Genomic DNA, 21,815 nt, shown 5'->3' with positions numbered 1-21,815 from the left:
CTACATGAAGACGCATAAACTTCCCTGAAATTCGGTCACCAAAAAAAACCAACAAGAGTTCAATTAAAATAACAGGGAAAATCAAAAGTCTTTTGTAGTCCAGATTCATGCCAGCTTTATTTCCCCATTCTGAATTTTGAAGAAGTCTGGTTCGAATAAGTATCCACTTCACAAGAACATACATTTTTTAAATTGCTTTACAGCACCAATTAGGACACAATTTATGAGTGCTGCTGGCATGCTGGTATCCTAGGAGCACTGACATATAACTGAGAAGGCTACACTATCAGAAGCATGAACATCAGGAAAACTTTTAGAGATAAGTACCTGATTTCCAAGGAAAAGAAATAAAATTATCCAGAGCAAGCTTCTTTCTTTGATCTGTTAGCTATTAAATATCCCCAGGAAAAGCGTTCACTCTGCAGCTGATAATTTATTTTATTGTTTGAAACCCTCACTTATTCATCTTATGAGTTGCTCCTTTGATCCAGTAACAATTTAGTTACACGTTCATCTGATAAACCATAACCTGCTTCTAACTTCAGCTTCCCGCTTTGAAGGGGAAAACTTGAGATGGTAGAGTTTGATTCAAAACCAAGGATTTGTTACACAAACTGAGTTCAATTCATAACTGACTTGCTATTTATTCTTTTTTTGCTGGACATTGAAAGAAAGTTCAGATACGAAAACAACTCAGAAAGCAGAAACAAATCACATCAAGCTATATATAGCAAAGAAGGAAAGAAATGAAACTCCATGTTCAATCCTTTCATAAAACTGTAAGAAGAACTCATTCCCAAAACGAGGCTTTCTGCAGAGGTCTCACCTAGGAGGGCTGCTGCCCCAGGTAGCTTTTGTTCCATGGTTATTATACAGCATACTGTAAAAGGCACGGTGAAGGAAGGACCAATCCTAGTGTCCATTTCCAGAATTTGCAGAAAAAAAAGAAATTGTTTCAAAAGGAACTCATTTGTATAATACAAAAACAGAGTGAAACAATCTGCTTTTGTTCCAGAGGGGGGTCATGTGAAAATGCATCAAGTCTGCTGCCAATAACTGCACAACATTAAACACTGCTTCAACTGCAGCAACTACAAGGGTTCTTTTTTAATTAGAATAGTTTCCCAATTCAGAGGAACATCGACTTCCAGAAAAATTAAACCCGTTGCTATTTGAAACACTGTAACCGGCACATTTCCTAATACTGCAAATAAATAAATCCTGAAGCTTACTACATACATGAACAGATAACTACAGTGCTCCTTTACCCCCGAGTCATATACCACAGCAAGGCACCAGTTGGCACCTGGAGTGAGAAAGAAAATTACCCAATTATGTCACGCTCTACTTTCTAAAACAAGTGCTTTCATCATATACATCATTTTTCCCTTCCAATCCCTGACATTCTGTGATTCTCTAACTTGCCTTTCTACAGTGGACAGGAAATGAATCATCCTCTCTGCTAACATTTTTATCAGCACAGTAGGACCCCAGAACACCAGGGCAGTCCGGATCAGAATCTAGGAGAGCTCAGATTTACAACCTACAACAGGCTTTACTCCTTATGGTCCAAATATTTAATCTAGGAAAACAAGGATCTGGTGTTTTAAGCAAAATAAAATAAAAAGGAAGTGATTTTTACAGATGCTAGAGAGTCTTCCATATAGGCACACGGGGAATTTCTCAGAATTTATGGGTATTCCCATTAAAGGACAGAAACCAGACCTCCAGTACACTCTGAAAAATGCATTGTATTTTAATTGCTCTCCTAGTACACACAAAAATCATGGTAGCGCTCTCAAATAAGCCTCATTAAGGTCAAGAATGGTCTTCATAAATGAGGAAAGGATCCATCCTAATTACTTGACTTTATCAATTATGTTCAGCAGAATGAAACGAGCTCTTACTTTCTCTTTCCCTATCATTTTTAGGATGGTAAGTGAGCAGAGTTTGGAAATCCATCAAAAAAGCCATTAAGGCTTATAGCAAAAAGAAGTCTGTAATGTGCCCAGATCTATTTCTGCTACTGTTAACTGTGAAATTCTTCACACATACTAAGATATGCTAATGCCAGATATAAAATTGCCAGATGTCTGATCAGAATTCAGAAGAACTCGGGCATCTACCCACTCACAAGTGACCACTCAATATATTAGAAGTCTTAATTCAGGGGACTGTGAAGCTACTACCAGCATTAGATAGAATCCATCGGCACACATGAAGGCCATGAGATATCGCTTTGTGTTATGCCACGAAGTCCAGCAGAAACCAAAAAGGAAGCTGCTAACAAGCTGGGAGAGATGGAAGGACGAAGGTCCTGCAGAAAGTAGCTACATGGTTGTAAGATGATGGAAGAGAGTCAGTCCCAGTGAAAACATGAACACCTTCCCACTCCCAGAAGAAAGAAAGAAAAAAAAAAAGAAACATGCACACTGCTTATTTGTTGGGAAACATTGCATGCCTGGTAGCGCGTAGCTGACTTTTCTCAAAGATTTATGGTATGACCTTAGATAAGAAGTAAGCTGTGTATGTGTGGAATTTACTGCTTGTAGTGCTTTAATTAACAGCAGGTGCTGTGCTCTAAAATAGCCTGGGAAATGATATAGTTTTGAGACACTTTCTTGTGAGACACTTTTGATGTTTGTGGAACACCTATCTTGTTTGATATGTGTGGGGCACCTGTCTTGTAAACAAGTGTGCTATATAAGAGAGGGCTGCTGCCCTAATAGATTGAAGCTATTTGAACTCACACTGAGTTGCTGCTTCCCACGCGGGCGGGCGGGGGTTTGTCTTTTCCCTTTGCCGACTGTCGGGGTGACCCTGTGTCCAAGTGTTTTCCTACACTTATTTGTTCATACTAGACAGGGATGTGTCGTTATTCCAGGTTGTTATTTCAAAGTACCAAATGTCTGTTTCCTTGGCTTATATTCAACTTCTTCTATGACTTGCACTCTGTAAGCAGAGATATGGTATTGCTAGGCTGTAAGGTACCCATTGCAGATTGTATGTTACAAGAACACTTCGTAAAGCAATCAAAAACACAGACAACCACTGATTTCTGAAAATGAGATGAAGTTTAAAGCTGGCAGGCAAGAGGCTGTGGCTTTGGCTGCTGCAATTACTTATACGGCATTACCTGTCCTGGCTGAGGTAAGATGCATTAAGCACTTGTTAGTGCCCAGGATGAGCACACTGAATTAGAGGTTCTACAGGTAGAAAGGTTTGGACAGGAATGTTAAAAATACTTTTTTTTTTTTCAGAGGTTGGTTGTTTTGACCTTTATCTTTTGAGGTCTGGTGTTCCATCCTAAAGAAGAGGGAAAATTCACACTGACTAGGTGGCATGGAGCATGAACATATCCAAGTTACTCAGATCATACAGCTCAAGAGACAAAAAAGTCTACATTTTTTAGTTGTAACTAGAGAAGAGCATAAAGCTGTCCCTAAGAGGACAGAAGATATTAACAGGAAACACAGAGTACAGATGACCTTAACTAGGCCTTCGCCTTCTCGTAGTAGCAAGTACTATATCAAAGAAGTAAGAAACACATTGAGAGATCACATTTTTGACTCTTCTCATATTTTTAAAGCTACTAGGCATCTCTAGGCAACCCTAATTTTCATAAAACATTCCCAGGCCTTTTTAATTACTGACCTTCTAAGTCCGCAACACAAACATAACAAAGGCTATAGTTTCATGTTGCTCCAACCAGATCAAGGCCTATCATAAAAATATTCGTTCTTTCAGAAAATCCTCTGGACTTATCTAAATAGGGTTTTGGACATCTACAGAACATTTTGTATGCTTTTTCTACTTCTAGCGCTCCACACACATACTCAAGATTGTGCGGGTGGAAAACTTGAATGCTACTGAGATACTCAGCGTGGGCACAAGTGATCCTTGGCAGCTGAAAGCACAGGCCAAAGGCTACACTAAGATGTGTTTTTTTCTCAGGAGATTTTACTAATGTATCACTGTTTTTCATACAGCAGTGGGAACATCCTCTTCTAATGAACATCATGACTAAAGAACTGCTAAGTACTGAAGTGTTTTACTAGCTTATTCCATTCAAAGGAAATTCTTCTCCTAAGCTTTCAACAGAAAACACATTTTGGGGGGTTTTATGCCAAAAGTTTATTAATGAATTCTTGGTCACATTTTCTTGTTGATTTTTTTCTTTATTTTCCAGGTCCGAATTTCAGTTTGCAGTTCCGAAGACCAGTCACTAAAACCTGAAGGTTTGCACCCTTTTATCAACAAACCAAACAACAGCAACAAAACATTTTGGGCTGAATGCTCAACACATTAGGTGCCTGCCCCCTTTAAGCAGGCTTCAGCTTTTATCCTGCTGCTCCAGAACTCCCTGAAATAACAGATGCCATGTATCAAATCTAAGCGCCTCAAGTTGAGCTCAAAAAAATCCTAAAATAGACTTCTAAATAATTGTTCTGACTTCCGAGCGCAATGCATAGTCAGGCCTGGCTGCTCTGCATTCTTGGAAATCAGCCACTTTCTCAGTTCTTAAATTAGGACTTCAAAGCCTAATTTTAAGCGCTTGATTTTGAAAATCTTGAATGATGTTTTCTGGTTGATGTTTCCCAGTTCTCACCACTGCGGAGGTAGCTCCTCTTTTCTCTCCTCCAAAAGTACCAATGGTCCCTCGTCCAAATACAGTCATCATATTGCTGTTTGCAAGTGCTCATCGGCTTGATAATGGAAAGACAGCACCAATAACCAAAGTTGGCAACTTTTTATGATACATTTGCCAAAGCTGTCCAGTTTCTCCTTCACATTTCCAAATACTTCATTGTCCCTCACATATGTTTTCTTTGTCTTCCAACTTGCCACCGGCCCCAGATTCCCTTTTGTCCCTCTTTGAACACCCTTGTAGGCCTCAAGCATGCTTCCTGTTAGCAGTGACATGAAGTTTAGAATAACTAATAGTCCATTTGATCTGAAAGCATAGGTACACTTGTTTTATGGGAAGCCATATGAAGCATGAGTGCTGCAGATTTTGCTTTTTTGAAAAAAATGCAATAAACTATTTTTAAACTTCAGTTTGCAACTGTATCTCTAGCAAAGCATCGCAGATTTTCGGCCCAACTTGCATCGGTGGTAAATCATCCCATCTGCTGCTGACTCGCCAGGACTCTCTGTGCTGAGCTTTCATGCTCTCCATCAGCACAAACATTAAGGAAGCTTAGAAATAAATTATTTGTACAAAACTCAGGGAAGCGTAAAAAAAACAGAGGACAAAGGGAGAAGCTAGTCTCAAGCAGTCTCAATGGTACTTCAAAAAATGTGAAAATGACAGGGTAAGGGAGAGCTTTGCCCAGATAATTAGAGGGATGATTTCATGCCGTTACTTTTTCCTGTCATTCCTCCCACACCTTTCCAAATCCTTCGGCAGTGACTGCCTGCACAATGAAGAACAACTGTGGTAACTGACGTGTTTAACAGAATAGAAACAAATATAAGAAAGAATACAGTAAAATGGAATAGTTAATTGTCCTTCATACCCCATACCTCATTAAATCTAATCATCACCAGATAGATGAGGCAAGACAAATCATAGATCCCTGATTTAAATCACATTCCCAGCAGATCGCAACTAGCTCAGTTTAGCTTGAATTAGGATCTGAATGTCCTAGGATTAGGACATTCACATGCATTTCATCCCCTTGCAGCCAACAGTTTGTGCTACAGGACAACTTTAGCCTTAGGGAGGGCATCGAGGATGATAGCCAAGAGGGAGGAACAAGCTGGAAGCAACCAAACAAATGTTCCCACGGAAGTGCTGAGAACAGGTGAAATAGGGGTGCACCGTCCCTCTTAAGCCCAGAAGGACACATCCAGCTAGAAATAATAGTTTCTCCATGCTGCAAAGTGCCAATTAGCAGCAGAGAATCCAGTATCCTTTGGTGCTATGGTAAAATGCTTTTTGCAACAGTATGCATTTTCCAGGAATCGAGCGTTCAATGCAGTATACTTTGCCCAGCCACTGCTCATGTTATCCAATAACCACAGAACCGCTCACTGCAGCTGCCAGCTTGTAACATGGTGCTGGAGTCATAAAGTGCACACTGCAAAAGTATTTACAGAAATAAAATGAGGAAGAAGAAAAGACAAAGCATGCAGGTGCTTTGTTTGGAACAGCACACAGCGCCAAAACATGCAAGGATGCAGCACAACCAACCACCTCTTGACTATTAAGGAACTGATTTTGTAAAAATGCGAAGTAAAGCAGAAGATTGGATAAATCCATATCAAACTAGGCTGGATGGAAATGGAGAATACATACATATATATATAGCACAGTAGTTACTGGCTGACTATTTTGGAAGTAAAGCTGAAGTGTAGCATTTCCTATACAGCTTTGCTCCAAACCCCTGCTCCCCACACAACATGCAAGTATTTGGTAAACAACTGCTGTTTTAATGTGAAGCTCTCTTTTTATTTTTTCCCAAAAGCTTTGCTGGTATTGCAGTTAAGAAAATACTGCTAGCTGAGTTTTGTTTGTTGCAAGCCAGCAACAAGCAGCCTGGGAAGCTAAGGAGATCTGACAGAAAGGAGGAGCCAGGAGCTAAGTTCCAAGGGCCACAGCTTTCATTTCCCATCATTTAAGTGCCACCCGCAACAAGGACTGCAAAACTCTATTAATAAAGCAACTCTTCTCATCTCAGACTGTACTCATCCTCGAGTCAACTTCTTAAATCCACAGAAGAAAATAAAGGTCTGGTCCCTGAAGCCTGTTTTCATAAGCCTTCTTGGTCATAAGGCTAGTCCCCCACCACACACAAACACTGAGTTGTATCAGCAATACACAGCGGAGTTATTTTCTAGTAACAGAGTTGCTGAGACCACAGCCAACAAAGTCCAAGGGACAGAGAAGACTGGTCTTGAGTGACCACCACCAGCAGCCAGCACTGACAGCAGAGCTCAGGGGCACTGTGCAGCTTCAACATTGAGCTCCAGCTTTTTCTTTCCTTTCTTTACAAACAAACAAACAAACATGCCACATCTCATAATAGCATATAAAAAAAACAAAGAAACAAACACCAAAAACACAGTGAGTAGCAATACAAAGAGTTTTAAGTGAAGCCGCTCCCCCATGCAAGCCATCATCTCCTTCAGCACCCCACAGCAGCCACACCAACTTGGTCAGCCCAGTGGACTTCTCAAGAGTGAAACAAAGCACAGGACATCTGCAATTCTGAATTATATTCTTTGCACTTATTAGCTTGATATGCAAAAGCTTCCAATCTGCCCCGTAACAGTATGTGAGATTTTACTGCAGACATGAAACATCATGCTAAGCAAAGAGCACTGAGCACAGCTAACAGGATTAGAATTAAAGAGATTATCTAGGGTCCACGGCATGACTAGATACAGTGATCACCAAAAAGCCAAGAAATTATAGGAAGATCATGCAGGAGAAGGTGACGGTCACAAAGATACAGCTCACCACACAACACTGACAAGTACAGGGATAACAGAGCACACAAAACCAAAATCAAGATGCCCTGTTAAGCCACACAGCTACAGTCTGTGTTCTGCTGGTTAACTGACATCTTGTGGAGAACCACTTGTGCTTGGGAACCAGAAAAAAAAAATCATCTCCACAAGTCAACTTTAGGCAAGTTACTGCATGTTACTGATTTGTGTGCTTGCTCCTATTTCCAGTAAGCATGGGGGAGAAGTGAAATTCCCCAGCAGAATATAATAAACAGAAAAATATATGCAGTCCACTGCATTCATTACAAAAAATAATAAATAATAATAATAAAGGCCTCCAGAAAAAGTGATTTTCTACACTTTTACCTAAAGACACTGGAAGCCCAGCTCACAGCTTGCCTTGTTGTCATCTCTTCACAGAGACAGACATGTTACCAGAAGTTAATCTTGAAACTTTTGCATTTTCCTGGAAGACATGAGCTAATCCAGCACGGCTGCAGCTGCACTGATGGTCAGTACCTTCAGTGTAAGATGCTGAGTGCCATGCCAGGCAGCACCATTCACTGCATGCAGCTGTGCTATCAAAAGAGTCAGGCAGGTATGAATGGCTTTAAATAGAAGAAGGCACCAAAACAGTTCTCAGAATGGTGGGCAAAGCAACATGGAGAAGGGAGGAAAAAGTTTTGTTGAGATGCAGCTGTTAGGTCATGACATCATGCTGCTCAGAACAAAATCCTGCAGCTACCAAACTCTGGGTTTCTGTAAATGCTTTCCTGGTGTGGTCGACACATTCAAGAATATTTTTGTTGCCTTGACAAAATGATAGACTCTCACAAAACACAGACTTGTTTCTATCTCTCTCGCCTTCAAAATGGTGTAAACACAGAGCTCATCGTTCAGAAAAGCAACTGCCCTTGAAGCACTCAGATCTTACTCTCTTTTCCACAGGATAAAGGAGATAAAATGCTTCTGTGGAAAACAAGATGGATTTTTTCCTGCCCAGGACTGACAAGCAGTGTCAGAAGCGAAGATGACACAGAATAGCAGCAGAGGAAGGGGACACAGGAGACTTCTCACAGATGCCTTGCTCCCATCTCTCCCACTCCTTTCCCTTCCTGTATAACATGGGCACCTGGCAGCATTCCATTCACAGATTTGCCAAAAAAGCCAACAGGCAGCCAGCTGCTGGCATTTCTGCTCCAAAGGATCTCAAAGGGCTTTGGGGCTGTACCTGTGTGAGACTCTGCACCGGCTGTGCCCCCAAAGTGCTCTGCTAAGTCAGCGAGGTGCACGTGATGTGGGGCACCAGGTCAGCAGCCCAACAAGGGCTGCTGGAACGCAGGCCTGACTCTGGGATAAACTAGGAAAAAAAAGTATTTCTACATATAGATATCCTGGTTTCCTAAATACTAATGCATCGGGATGCAAGCACTGCAGTTCCCTGTTGCTTGTTTTCGGGTGAGAAAGACCAACAAGCTGAGAAGATAACAGTGGTAAGGTGTGATCACATCACTAGTTCTTTCTATGAACTTTAAGATGATTACTCAAGGAAAAAAGCATTGTCCACACGTCTGGCAGCTGCCAGGCCATTTTCTACAAGTTCACAATATTAAAAATTCAGGCACCTGCAGAAATCCCGCAGGGAATACCAGCACAATGATTTTGTTTCCTCCAGAACTTTCCTGCTGTTTTCTTTCAACAAGACACCGCAAATTCCTGGTGCAAGGGAAACCCTCTTGCCATTAAAATCTCTCCTAATGAAGAAACCAGCTGCACTGAACTCCAGCTTTGGGGTTGACCCTGTTCTCTATCCAGTATCCAACAAGCTGACCTTGCCAACACAAACCTTACTAAGTTGCATAAGCGTTTTAAATTCACTACCTTAAAGCAATGAAACACACTGCTGCTGCTCTCATACGAGTGAGGTGTACAATCTCCTCCACAACAGGATGGTGCAGTCAGCAAGACAGCAAGTGGTATCTCTGCTTATAAGGAGGCATGGAATGAGCACGAGCTCCAGCTCCTCAGCAGAGTGGGCTCATGACAACTGGCAAAATTGGAAAGTCGCTGAAGAGCACCTAAAGGCAGCTAGGGGCCGCACTACAGATGGAAAAGGGTAGGAGTTATCTGCAAGGTGCTAGGCTCCTGGTTAGAAGCTGCATACGGAGAAAAGGAGAACAGAGGTAGTAAGGAACAGGACCTAGAGAAAGAAATAGAGGACAGGAAGGCTACGGAGTTGTTAAGGCTATGGAGTCTTTAAAAGCTGAACAATTGCAGAAACAGTTACAGGAGGAAAAGGAGAAAAGGAAAAATTTGGAAGAGAGGGTTGAGATGATGCTTATGCAGGTTTCCTCCCACCCAATACTGCATATTTTATAGGAAACCTATATATACATAGGTTTGGTATACCCTGAAGATTGGGATGGGGATATCTGGGGTGATCCTGATGGCAGAAGAAGATGATCCTTTGTTTCCCATAAATCCTCCTGAGTATGAAGCCAGATCTGCTGTTCAAAGAAAAAGAACAGAAGGACCTTGGAGTATTACTCTGCAACATAATACAAAAGCCATGCAATCCATTGCAATTAGTACATCTGCAAGAGACATATAGCAGAAAACCAGGTGAAACTGAGCACTTGTGGCAAGTACGCCTAAGTGGCAGGGACTGAATAATGTCGAGTGGGAACAAAGCGAACAGCTATTGTGGTCAGGGAGTTTCCTTCAATTTGGGACTGCGTGTGGTAAATTCTATCACCGGTCCAGCAGCAAACTGGGCCACGGGCACAGACCCCATGGAGCAAGGTGAATCCCATCAAATCCCCGAGGAGCTCTGCTTGTGTGGTAGCGAGCTGTGTGCCAGCACCTGCCCCCAGCACAGGGACACCTCGCAAGGTTGCTCCTCAAGGTGGAGACTCCTCACCTGCGGCAGATGCCAGTTAAGCGACCAACACCAAACTCCTCAAAAAATGGAGAGACTTCCTATGTGCTAATAGCTAACTAACTTGCTATATGGTATTGAGAGATACAAAAAAGTGATGGTGCATATAATCCTTTAGACATAAATCGTTGGCCAGGGGGTCCCTTCCAAACCCCATGATGCAGCAGGAGGGCCTCCCCAACAGCCTTGTCCGACCCTGTTCTCCAGTTAGCACACAACCAAGTGACCTCGCCATCATGAACTTTGTTAGGTCGTGTAAGTTTTGTTAAAGCACTACCTTATAGCAATAAAACACACTGCTGCTTCTCTCTTACAAATAGTGTACAATCCCATCCGTGACACAAGCCAAGGTGCAGGTTTTTCACGCTTTCAAAAGCATCAGAGCAAAGGCAGGGTGAGTACTGTAATTCAGCATGGTGTATCTGTTCCAAACACAAGGACAAAACACCCATACTCAGCAAGGTGATGAGTCTCCTCCCTCCGCCCTACAACCATCCCTTCTTCTACAGGGCAGTACCAGATAGGCACCTTCTGCCTTACAGTTTGCCTGCTTGGGGAAGACAGCAGAGAAATGCAAGGGGCACCCTTGCCCCTGCCCTGCTTGGGAGAAAAAAAGCAGAGGAAATTAGGATAGCCCCCCAAAACAACCCAATGAAGAAAGGAGTTTTTGGCCATGTCCGTTCCACCACCTGTTTCTCACCACTTGGCAAGAAACCAAGGCTGCAGCAAAAAGGAAGGTAAAGAAAGCATACAGACAAGGAGAAAGATGCCTCTGTTTTTGAGGCAGAATTATAAAACACTATTCAAGTATGGCCAAAATAAAATGCATTGTACACACAGCATTGTACATTGGAAGTGTTCTGGAGGAAAGTGCAAGATCTGAAGGAAAAATGTGGTATGCTAAGTTACAGAAGGTCATACAGAACGTGCTAAGGTCATACTGAGCTACCTGATAGAGATACTGTATGTAAACACTACAGCATGAACTGACAGATTATTGCACTGTAAAAAGCAGCAATAAAAGAGGACCGAGATGTTCACAATATAAAAGAAGAGAGATTTTAAGATGCATTAGTATCTCTCCTGCAAAATGCAGGACCAAGGATGGATGCAATCCAAACCAGCTGTGAGAGAGCAGGATGTAAGGTGGAGGAGGAGAGAGCCAACCATCAAGAGACTGCACAGACAGGGACAAGGACAGGCTTCTTCACAAAGGGGCAGCCTGAGTGCTTTGGTCAGTCTGCAAGAATATTCCAACAGAAACAGAAACAGTGGAGAGAAATAGAAAACGATAAAAATAAAAAGCTAAACATGGGACGTCAGGTGAATTTGACCAAAAACACATTAGTCAGTCAGAAGATGAGGATCTTGGAAGGCAGAGGAGATACTTATCAGTATATCTCAGTGCTCAGTATTAAAGCATATTATACTGCAAGAAACAATAATTAACTCCTCGATAGCAATTTGAGACAAGCCTCAAGTGCAGGAGCCTGAGAAAAAATGACTGTGACTTTGATTTTCTGATAATTCCAAGCAGTTTAACTCAATACCCAGATCTTATAATTAAATTCATTATATATGAAAAACACATTGCTAGATAATTAAAAAGTAATTTATATATGGAAAAAGAAGCTTTCTCCTTTCTGCTTACAGCAAAGTGAAAACCTAACTTACAGTGTATTTTGTAAGCACTCATCTTTTGCCAGGAGTGAAAGGTGGGAAGGAATTAACTTTTGTTTCATTAATCACTCTAGTAGAACAACTCTTCTAACTTTATGGAAAAGAGATGCTCTTTAGCCTGCACAATAGAACTCTGTGCACATGAACAGTAACATATAACAAGTTGCCCAGGAAGCAAAACGAGACCTTTACCTTCTGAAATGCTCCTATTTCCAGAGAGGATGTGGTTGCCCCTCCCTGGAGGCGTTCAAGGCCAGGCTGGATGGGGCTTAGAGCAACCTGCTCTAGAGGGAGGTGTCCCTGCCTATAGCAGGGGGGTTGGAACTAGATGACCTTAAAGGTCCCTTCCAACCCAAACCGTTCTATGATTCTATGATCCTATTTTGTGTATTTTTTGTACAGTCTGGGAAGAACACAATGTTTTAGATAATAAAACCACTTACTGATGGTGGCTCTGTGAAAGTTGTCCCCCAGCCTCTCATCACAACGATGGGTCTATTTTTAATGCACATTAAAAGCAAATCATTCTTTTGTCCAAAATACCTCCTTTGTGGACCTATTTTTTAAATGTCTAAACACAATCCCAGTGATCGGAAATTGTCATTCCACAATGTTTTATCACCATGGCATATGGTTCCCCCACACAGGCGTGCCACCTCTACACAAACAGCAGAAAGGGACTCTCCACTAGGTAGACCTGTTATTTCACACAGGGGAAGCGCAGTGCCCAAGCCCACAGCCTCACACGCGTCCTTCACCTGCTGACCGCAGCCAGGGCTCCTCCAATGGCTCCGCACAGAGCTCAGCTCCATTTGCCCATTTTGCAGAACAACCCCCCACAACATCTGCTGAGCCAGCTTCCAAAGGGCAATGCTGGGAAACGGGCAGAGAGAAATGGAGAAGGAAGAAAAGGAAAAATGAAAGGGAAGAAGAGTAGAAAAGCCCTTAACGTTACTGATGATCTACCACACGCATGCATTTGGCAATTCCCTTACAGCCCTGATGCTGCGGGTAGGTTGTGGCCACCTCCTCCAAAGGCAACAAATAGCACTAAAGCACACACATCGCTACGAGGTGATCATTTTCCACACTCTCTATAAGTTGGCTAAAACCTGGTGAAACCCCTGTGTTCTCACCTACTGTGTCCTTGAGAACTCAAAGCTCTATTTTAAGTTTCTTAAGTACCTGTTTTAGCACAGAGCCAGCCCACACAAACACCCAGAGAACAGACTTGTGCTACATGCAACTGATACCCAGCCCTGCACATCATTTGAGCCTGATGTGTGCTTTGTAAAACCAAGGAGCATTTAGCCCGTGCAACTGAAAGTTCATGATAGCTTTGCAGTTACTCAACTGGAGTTTATATCTGAATACATTACCTAAATGAGCTCTGTACTGTACGCAGAAACAATGAGTCAATTAGGTGGGGGTCTTCAAAAAAATGATACAAAACCTTGAAAAGAACATTAGTGATCTCTTCCTGTATCATAATGCAACCACTTAGCAGTGGTGATAGAGCAAGAAATCAATACAGAAGATAAAAAAGTATCAAAGCATGTTATTTTTGTTCTGCAAGGCATTGTCAGGCTTGCAATTTGCCTTTGATTGCTTCAAAGGCAGACGATGATGGCTTTGAAAGGGCAGAAGAAAGGGTAACAAAGTCAGGGGTTTCATGAGCCTGCCAAGGAGAAGCAAGGGCTGAGTGGTGCCTCAAGGACCCCTGGACATTTCAGGATTGCTTGAGAACCTGGTAATGGCTGCAAAACCAGAAGACAGCTAGAGTCATGTAAAATCTCATGGTAAGAGGCACAACACCACAGCTGGCTCTAACAATGGCTCATGTCTACGCAAAACTTTTACCTATAAGCAGCTATGGTATCAACAGGGCCTTGATCTACACTGAAATGTGGCGACCTTTCTGGGACCACTTCTATTTCTTTTTTCCTGTCTATTTTTAACAGAACAGACAAGGCTTCCAAAATGCATCAGTCCTTACTGACTCACCTGGTGTCTTCTGTCTCTATCATCAAGCAATGGGTCTGCCACTCACCACATTGCTGGTGCTCCCCATGCACGTGTCCTACAGCAACCATGCTACTTTTGAAGCTTTTGCAGAAGGCGATAGGGATGCCTGCCCAGAATTTCACTATAAACATCTCTGACCCTGCAATCCACACAGTATCACAGCATATACATACAAATGCAAGTATAACTGCCACATATAAATGCAACTTTAAGATTCTACCTATTTTACTGATTCTATGTTTTTTACTCAGAGGACAGTGAGGCATGGGCACAGGCTGCCCAGAGAATCTGTGGATGTCCCATCCCTGGAGGTGTTTAAGGCCAGGTTGGATGGGGCCCTAGGCAGCCTGATCTGGTGAGGTGCAGCCCTGCCTATGGCAGGGAAGGTGGAACTGGATGGGCTTTAAGATCCCTCCCAAGCCAAGCCATTCCATAATTCTACAATTCTATAATATGATAAGTAACATGTGGCTGTGTCCTTCAAAGAAAAATCCAGCTTCATGTCCTTCTGCCCACAGTCACAGGGAGGGCAGCTAGAGAAGGAGGGGAGGCCTAGCTCAGAAGCCTGTAAGCACCATACGAATGAGCTGGATGTGCATGCATTTAGGCAAGGATAAGAGCCACACTCCACAACTGGCATACAAGCTAAACTTCAGCATGCAGAAAAGTTTCTCCAATTACTTTTTTTAAAGGGCAAGGTTAAACATTGGAGAATGCCACCGTGCTAACTGGTTAATGGTTTAATTATTGTTGTTTAAGTCAAAGGTTCTCCCTACTGTTTGTCTAGGAGACGATCAGCACTTCTACAAGCCAGCTGGGAACAAGAAGTAATCCTTCAGGAGAAGGTTAAGAGAAGCTTTTTGATTGAATTACATGCATAGAAACAGCACTCCTGAGGGGAAGTCTTCAAGATCACAGCATGAAGGTTTACAGTTTCCCAGATGCTGATCATCTCAACTGAAATCAAAGCAGAAGACACAGGACTGACACAAGACCACAGCCCTGTGCTGGGATAAGTCTATTAACAGCTGATAAAAGTAGAGGCAAATATACAAGGATTTTTTTTTGCTCATTTCTAAGAGCTTTAAAACCTGGTTGCCCCTACCCACATACAAACACCACAGTTTTAGTTTATTTTGCAGCCTGGTGGCAAGTGGTGCTTGCTGGAATTGCCTCAGACTTTCAGTGGGCTGGCACGAGCCATTCGGTACTGAGGTTCTTGCAAATGTACAGCAGCTCAGGGTGGGAGGCATCTTTCATAGCCGGCCCCATCCAGGGGCTCCTCACCCAGCATAGGCACAGCACATAGACTGCCTCAATCCTAACTGCTCCCCAGCATGTCTGTACCACTATTTAAAAAAAAAAAAAAAGAAAAAAAAGCGTTAGCAAATAAGGCACCTGCAAATTTACATGTTTATGAATTAAGTAGCTATGCATGTGGCCTAAAGCCATAGGAGACTGTGATGTGTTTTTTAGGCTCATAAGCTTAAACACCATATTGTACAACTTAATACCTGTTAGTTTTGGTCTATTACTGGTAACATCCCTAAACTCGTGACACCAACAGAAACATCTATCAACACAGATTCTCCAAAAACTAGTGTGTTATCTGAACTCAAGTCTATGGCATTTCTTTTACAGCAGAGAGCCTCAATTTGTGCAGGGGAAGGAAGCAGTTATCCTCCAGTCAATGCAAATACAGCTGGCAAGAAGAATAACAGTTTTGTCAAGGTCACAAGAGGGAGAGAGGAGCACTTGGAAGTGACAGGACAAAGACAATTGCTCTGTGTAAAGGATTGGCCACGTATCTCCATGGATACCATCAGGAAGGAATCATCGAAGCACAACCTATATAGCTAATAATGCTTTAATATAGGCATGCAAAATATCCAGATGCACTGGGATGCTAAGACCTGACCCTACTTTACAACAGTGAGTTCAGCTTTAGTAGCATGATTCATTTGTTCTTGGAGAAGTGACAGCTTCGCTAAGCAGCACACATCTGTAGAGTTGTGCACCTGGTAAGGGAATTCACTGGGCTGCCATCATGCTTCCTCAACGTTTGATGCTTTGTGCTTCGAGTGAGTCAACCATCTCAGCAAGGAAATGAAATAATAATTCTTTAGCATGTTGACCGCACTGGGAGAGCATTCACAGGTCACATGCTTCGGGCAAGTTTGTTCTTGTGCTCTTATTTACCCTGTGCAATAACGTGTCCCAAACACCAAAATATAAACAGCGAAACCATGGCATTACATTTTAGGGAATAAAATCAATTTCAATAGAGTGACTGCATACACAGTCCACTGCAACTACGAGAGGAACGTTGACAGCAAGATTCAAGGCAGCATTTGTCTGATCTGATCGTTTATTTGAACAAAGAAAAGCAACTGAACTGGAAACAAGATTTCAAACAGCCTAACTTCTACATAATTCCTTACTTACTCTCTTTATTTGTCTGGGTGTGTGCACGTGATCTCCAAGGGAAAAACTGTTTCACACATAAATCCTTTGAAGTGCAGGAACCTGTGTGCTGTTAACGCATTTAGGAATCACAAAACAAATTAGAGACTACGCTGTACATGACAAAACAGCTACAGATTACAAGGATTGTTGTCAGTTTTGTCAAGTGTTTTGAGGTCTGAGCAGCCCACAGTAAGCATCAATTTCTTAAGTCTATTACACAGCTTTCAGAAGCATATGTTGTGTCCTGGAAGGATATAATTTGGTACATTGTAAAAGCAGGAGAATGTTACTGCTAGAGCTGAGGCCAACAGCCTCAAAAGTACTCACACGTATCAGCATAATTCCAGATAGAGCAATGAAGGAGGACAGAGATTAAGAAGACAAAGTGAGCAAGCTGACTGGTTGCTCACGGAAGCTTACAGCAAAAAGCATCAGAACAAATAAGTGTCTTCACGATCTATACAAAGAGCCGGCGAATCTCAAACAGAATTCAGTACCTTTGAGAAGGAAACAGCTTGTGAAACATCTCAGGATAGCACATCGTTTCTAGAAGTATTCCCTGGAGGGGTTCAATGCAGGTTGTATAGGGCCTGGGCAGCCTGATTACTGGGTGGTAACCTTGCCCACAGCAGGTGGGTTGGAATGGGATTGTCTTTCAGGTCCCTTCCATCCCTCACCATCTATGATTCCATGTGCTTCTCCTCAGCAGTGAAACTAAAGGCTTTTCAGGTTTGAGGGAGCCTCCCCAGCAGACAACTCCGCATTAGACAAGAGCAGCTTGGCTTCTTGCCTCAGAGGCAGGCACCTCTGGCCAGGCAGCAAGCTGACAGCATGGTGACAGCTTTGCTGCATGGTGACAGCTGGAATGCCTCCCAGCTACCCTCCTGCACAGTCACTGCCCTGGAGACTCACTCCTTCAAGTACTGCTGAGACCAGTAAAAGACAGGTAGGAGACAAGGACAGGAATTGTTTTGGCCTTGCAAGTCACTCTTGCATTTGAGCGCTGCCATGTTGCTGTACCCTGGTGGATATTTTGAGCTCTACAGCCACAGAAGTGTTTCATGTTGCAACGTTTGTGGCCCCAAAATGAGGAAGGTAAAGGAATGAGGTCCACTCGCTATGTGGAAGCATTTAACCAGTTATCAGCAAAACAGTACTTACAAAGAGTGTGCTCACCGGCAGCTCAGCGCTGGGCTTTCCACATGTGACCACCCGAACAGGAACACCACAGCAGATCACAAACCTACAATGGTCAGATCTGCATCCAAAAAATCAGAACCTTCAAACGTTTTTCCAAAAAGTTGCACAAGAACGAGCAATTGAAGTTACCGTACAGGAGCCTGCCAAACTCACAGTATTACTTCCAACTGACAGATTTCTCTGTTGTTGTTCTGTTAACTGTATTTTCTCCAAGCTAACTCCTCTTACAAACAACATAAAATGAAGGTCAGTGTGGAAAGAACAGATAAGATGAGAGAATTCAAAATATTTAATTTCAGCTCTGACTGTACTAAGAGCAAGGAATGCAGTGAGGAATTCTTGCTGAGAAACATGAAGACAACAACTTACTGAAATACTGCACTAAGCATACCCAAAGGTCGGTCAAACAGCACACCAGCTAAATACCCTTAATGATGCTATATTTATGTTACACATACACATGAGTTTCGTTCTAAGATACTTAATCAACTGCTGATACAGAAAGTATACCAAACTACACAAAGTGTAATTGCTTTTTAAATGACTATGACCACAGTGGGACAAACAGACCAACTTCTCCTGACCTTGCAAGACAAAGCTCCATGGCACACTAACTTCATGGCTGCTCTCTGGTTGCTTTTGAATGCTAAAATACTGGACGCTTAGAATCATAGAATTATTAAGGTTGGAAAAGACCTCTAGGATCATATCGTTCAACCACCAACTCATCACCACCGTACCCACTAAACCACGTCCCTAAAACCGTGACACTTAGCTTAGTTCACTTACAATTTCCTTTGCTCATTACAGACAAAAAACACACAAAGAAACCCCTAAGTGCTCCCAGCATGCATTACTCGCCTAGTTTGTGCCCTGCAAGAAATGCAGCACAGGATCCAAAATTCTGGCATCTTTTATAATGCCCTGGACCCACAAGCCCCATTGGTTGGCACCTCTGATACCAACCCACTGCTAGCCTTGGTGCAGTGCTCTCTTTGACACGTGCAGAAAGCTGGCAGGGATTTCCAGTACGTCAAGCCCAGCCATCCACAGGCACACAAGTTTCAAGGGGAACCCTTCACCTGTGCCTGCCAGCAGACACCCCAGCCAGCAAACTGGTCCCGTTCTGGCACATGCTTTGGTTACCTGCTGCCCCAGCAACAGATTATGCCTACTGCAGCCCAGATACAGGCACACTTTAGAAGAAGCTCCAGCCTTCCTTGCTGAATAGTAGGAGATGACACTGTGCACTGCAGGCTTACAGCCCTGATGCTGTTTGTGCTGCTGCTCCTGGCAGCAATGGCACGCCAGCACCCAGCACGAGCTGTGAACCCTTCCAACAAACCCTCCGGCAAAGGAACGAGGCAGGCTTAGGCTGGAATACCTATGTTAGATCACAAAACCCTTTGGTGCTATTCATGACTCGGCATTAAAAACAAACAACCCCCCTTTTTTTCCGCCTGCAACCCACATTCGCGCTGCGTCCCGGCGGCAGAGCCCTCCGTCCCAGGGCCACCAGCTTCAGCCGCGGCCTGGCGGCAGATCCGGGCGCTGCCTTACCCTGGGAGCGAACTTGGGCGAAGGGCCGTGCCCCGCCGAGCAGCCCGAGCTCCCCCTCGCCTGGCTCCAGCTGCAGGGCGTGTGTCGTTTGCACGGAGCGGTTTCGAGACTTCCTGTTCGGAAGCATCCTAAACACAACAGAACCCGCGCCTTTTTCGCGTGTTGTTTTTCCCTCCTCACCATCCCTGGCAGCCGGGCTGAACTCTCCGCCTGCGTTTTTCCGCAGCAGCGCTCGGTACGCCGCGTGGGAACCCAGCGCCGCCGGGGCACCGCCAGCACCTCCAGCCTCCCGCTGCTGGAGGGATCCATCAGTCCGTCTTCTGCACCCCCCCGGAGCCCGTCGTGCCGAGCAAGCAGCGGTGCCCGGCGGGAGAGCTCGGCCCTGCACAGCCGCCTTTGTCTGCGGACGGAGAGCAACCCGGGGCCAGACTCCACCCGGCCCGGCCCCGGCCGGCACACGAGCGGGACGGAGGGCGGCACCACGGCAGCAGCACGGGGAAGTTTTCAGCAGAGCCCACGCTCCCCCACGGCACGTGGCCGCCTCCCGCTCCCGTCCCGTCGCGCCGCCCCACCCGGCGCCCCCACCGCGGCCTGGCAGCGCCCCCGCCCCGCGCGGGGCTCGGGATGCTCCGAGCGACTTCCGCGGGGCACAAAGCGCGGACGCCGCCCCCCCGGCTCCGCCGTTCCCGTTAGCTCCGGCGCCAACGCTTCTGATTCCACGTTTTGTGTTTTTTTTTTTAATTCCGTTTTTTTTTTTTTTTTCCTCGCCCCCCCCCCCCCCCCCCCCCGCAGAGCAAGCACGGAGAAGGACCCGCTTCCGCGGAGCGGCGGGTGTGGGGGGGGGGGTCGCGAAGCTGCAGTAGCCATGCCAATGCCGATTGCATCATGCTCTTCGGGAGGCGATCTGGGGGGAAAACCCCGGCTCAGCTCCCGCCGCCCCCAGCCCGCCGCACGGCTGCCGCCCCCAGCCCGGCCGCCGCCACACCGACCACCCCGCGCCCTTCTTCCTCCTCCTCCTCCTCCTTCTCCTCTTCCTCCCGGGCACGGACAGCCGCAACCCAGCCCGGCGGCCCTACCTGACGGCGCGGCGGGCTGCGGGCGGCGGCGGCACCGGCCGGCTCTGGCACGCTGCGGGGCCGCGGGGGGCGGGGACGGGGGCGGGCGCGGGGCGGTGGGGCTCCAGAGCCCCGCACCCGCCCCCGTCCCCGCCCCCCATGGGCTGATCGTGACGTAACGATGGTGCGGGTGGCGAAGGGGGGGGGGGGTGATAGTATGACGTCATGGCCGGGAAGGCCTTCGCTGCGGTGGAAGGTTCGGGAGTGATCGGGTCGCCATTTTGTGGGTGCCTGGGTTGGCCTCGTGGGTATGGAGTGGGTTGGTGATCACAAGAACCCCATGCATCGCTACAGACTTGGGGCAGAGTGGCTGGCAAGCTGCGCAGGGCCAAAGGATTTGGGGAACAGCCAACTGAATGCAAGCCAGCAGTGTGCCCAGGTGGCCAAGAAGGCCATTGGCATCCTGGCTTGTATCAGAAACAGTGCTGCCAGCAGCAGCAGGGAGGTGATCGTCCCTCTGTACTCAACCCTAGTGAGGCCACACCTTGAGTGCTGCATTCAGTTTTGGGCCCCTCGCTGCAAGAAGGACACTGAGGCCCTGGAGTGTGTCTGGTGAAGGGCAATGAAGCTGTGAGGGGCTGAGGGAGCTGGGGTTGTTCAGACTGGAAAAGAGGAGGCTCAGGGGAGACCTTATTGCTCTCTACAACTACCTGAAGGGAGGTTGTGGCAAGGTGGGGGTTGACCTCTTCTCCCAGGTAACAGTGATAGGATGAGAGGGAATGGCCATGAGTTGCACCAGGGGAGGTTCAGGTCAGATATTTATTAGGAAAAATTTATTCTCAGAAAGGGCAGTGAGGCACTGGAAGGGGCTGCCTGGGGTGGTGCTGGAGTCACAGTTCCCGGAGGTGTTCAAAAACTGTGTAGATGTGGCACTGAGGAACGTGGTTAGTGGGCATGGTGGGGATGGGTTGATGGCTGGACTAGGTGATCTTAGAGGTCTTATCCATCCTTAATGATTCAATGCTTCTATGGTTTCATGGTGCCAGGCTGGCTTCAAGGGCATAGGATGGGATGGCAGCACTTGGCTCCCAATGCAGAGAGCCCATGGGGAGCCCAGCAGGGAGTCCAGCTGCCTCCAGCTGTGCCCAACAAGTTAAGCCTCCACACTGACTCCTGAGGATTGAACAAAATATTGAGAGGCTGCTCATTATGTGAGCATTTTCCATTCTAGTGAAAAACGATATGGGATAATGTAATTAAAGACTGCCATAATGAGGTGTGCCACAAGCCTAAATTAAAGGTCACAGGTAGGTTCTGTTGATCTGTTTGCCATGTTTGAAGTAAAGGGCTTTACTAATAACATATTTGAATGGAAGCGGTGTGTGTGGTAAATAAGGTGAGGTCTTATCTTGATCATATAATAAAACCCTGATTTT

The 21,815-nt window shown here is 45.2% G+C and overlaps 1 protein-coding gene across 4 annotated transcripts in view; it reads right to left on the bottom strand.

Annotated features, from left to right (window-relative positions):
• The window catches only part of ELOVL5 (ELOVL fatty acid elongase 5), a 38,960-nt gene extending 18,504 nt beyond the window's left edge, over positions 1–20,456 (bottom strand). The window contains exon 1 of one of the 4 annotated variants that reach the window (XM_021391253.1): positions 20,401–20,456. The gene's annotated coding sequence lies outside the window, so the exon portion shown is untranslated. Of the gene's footprint in view, positions 1–9,864; positions 9,889–19,324; positions 19,349–19,504; positions 19,626–20,400 lie in introns of those variants that run through there. The other 3 variants (XM_021391252.1, XM_021391251.1, XM_021391254.1) reach the window with 3 other exon arrangements.

Source organism: Numida meleagris, chromosome 3, assembly GCF_002078875.1.
Source record: "Numida meleagris isolate 19003 breed g44 Domestic line chromosome 3, NumMel1.0, whole genome shotgun sequence".
NCBI lineage: Eukaryota > Metazoa > Chordata > Aves > Galliformes > Numididae > Numida > Numida meleagris.
This window is presented reverse-complemented; position numbering and strand designations above follow the sequence as displayed.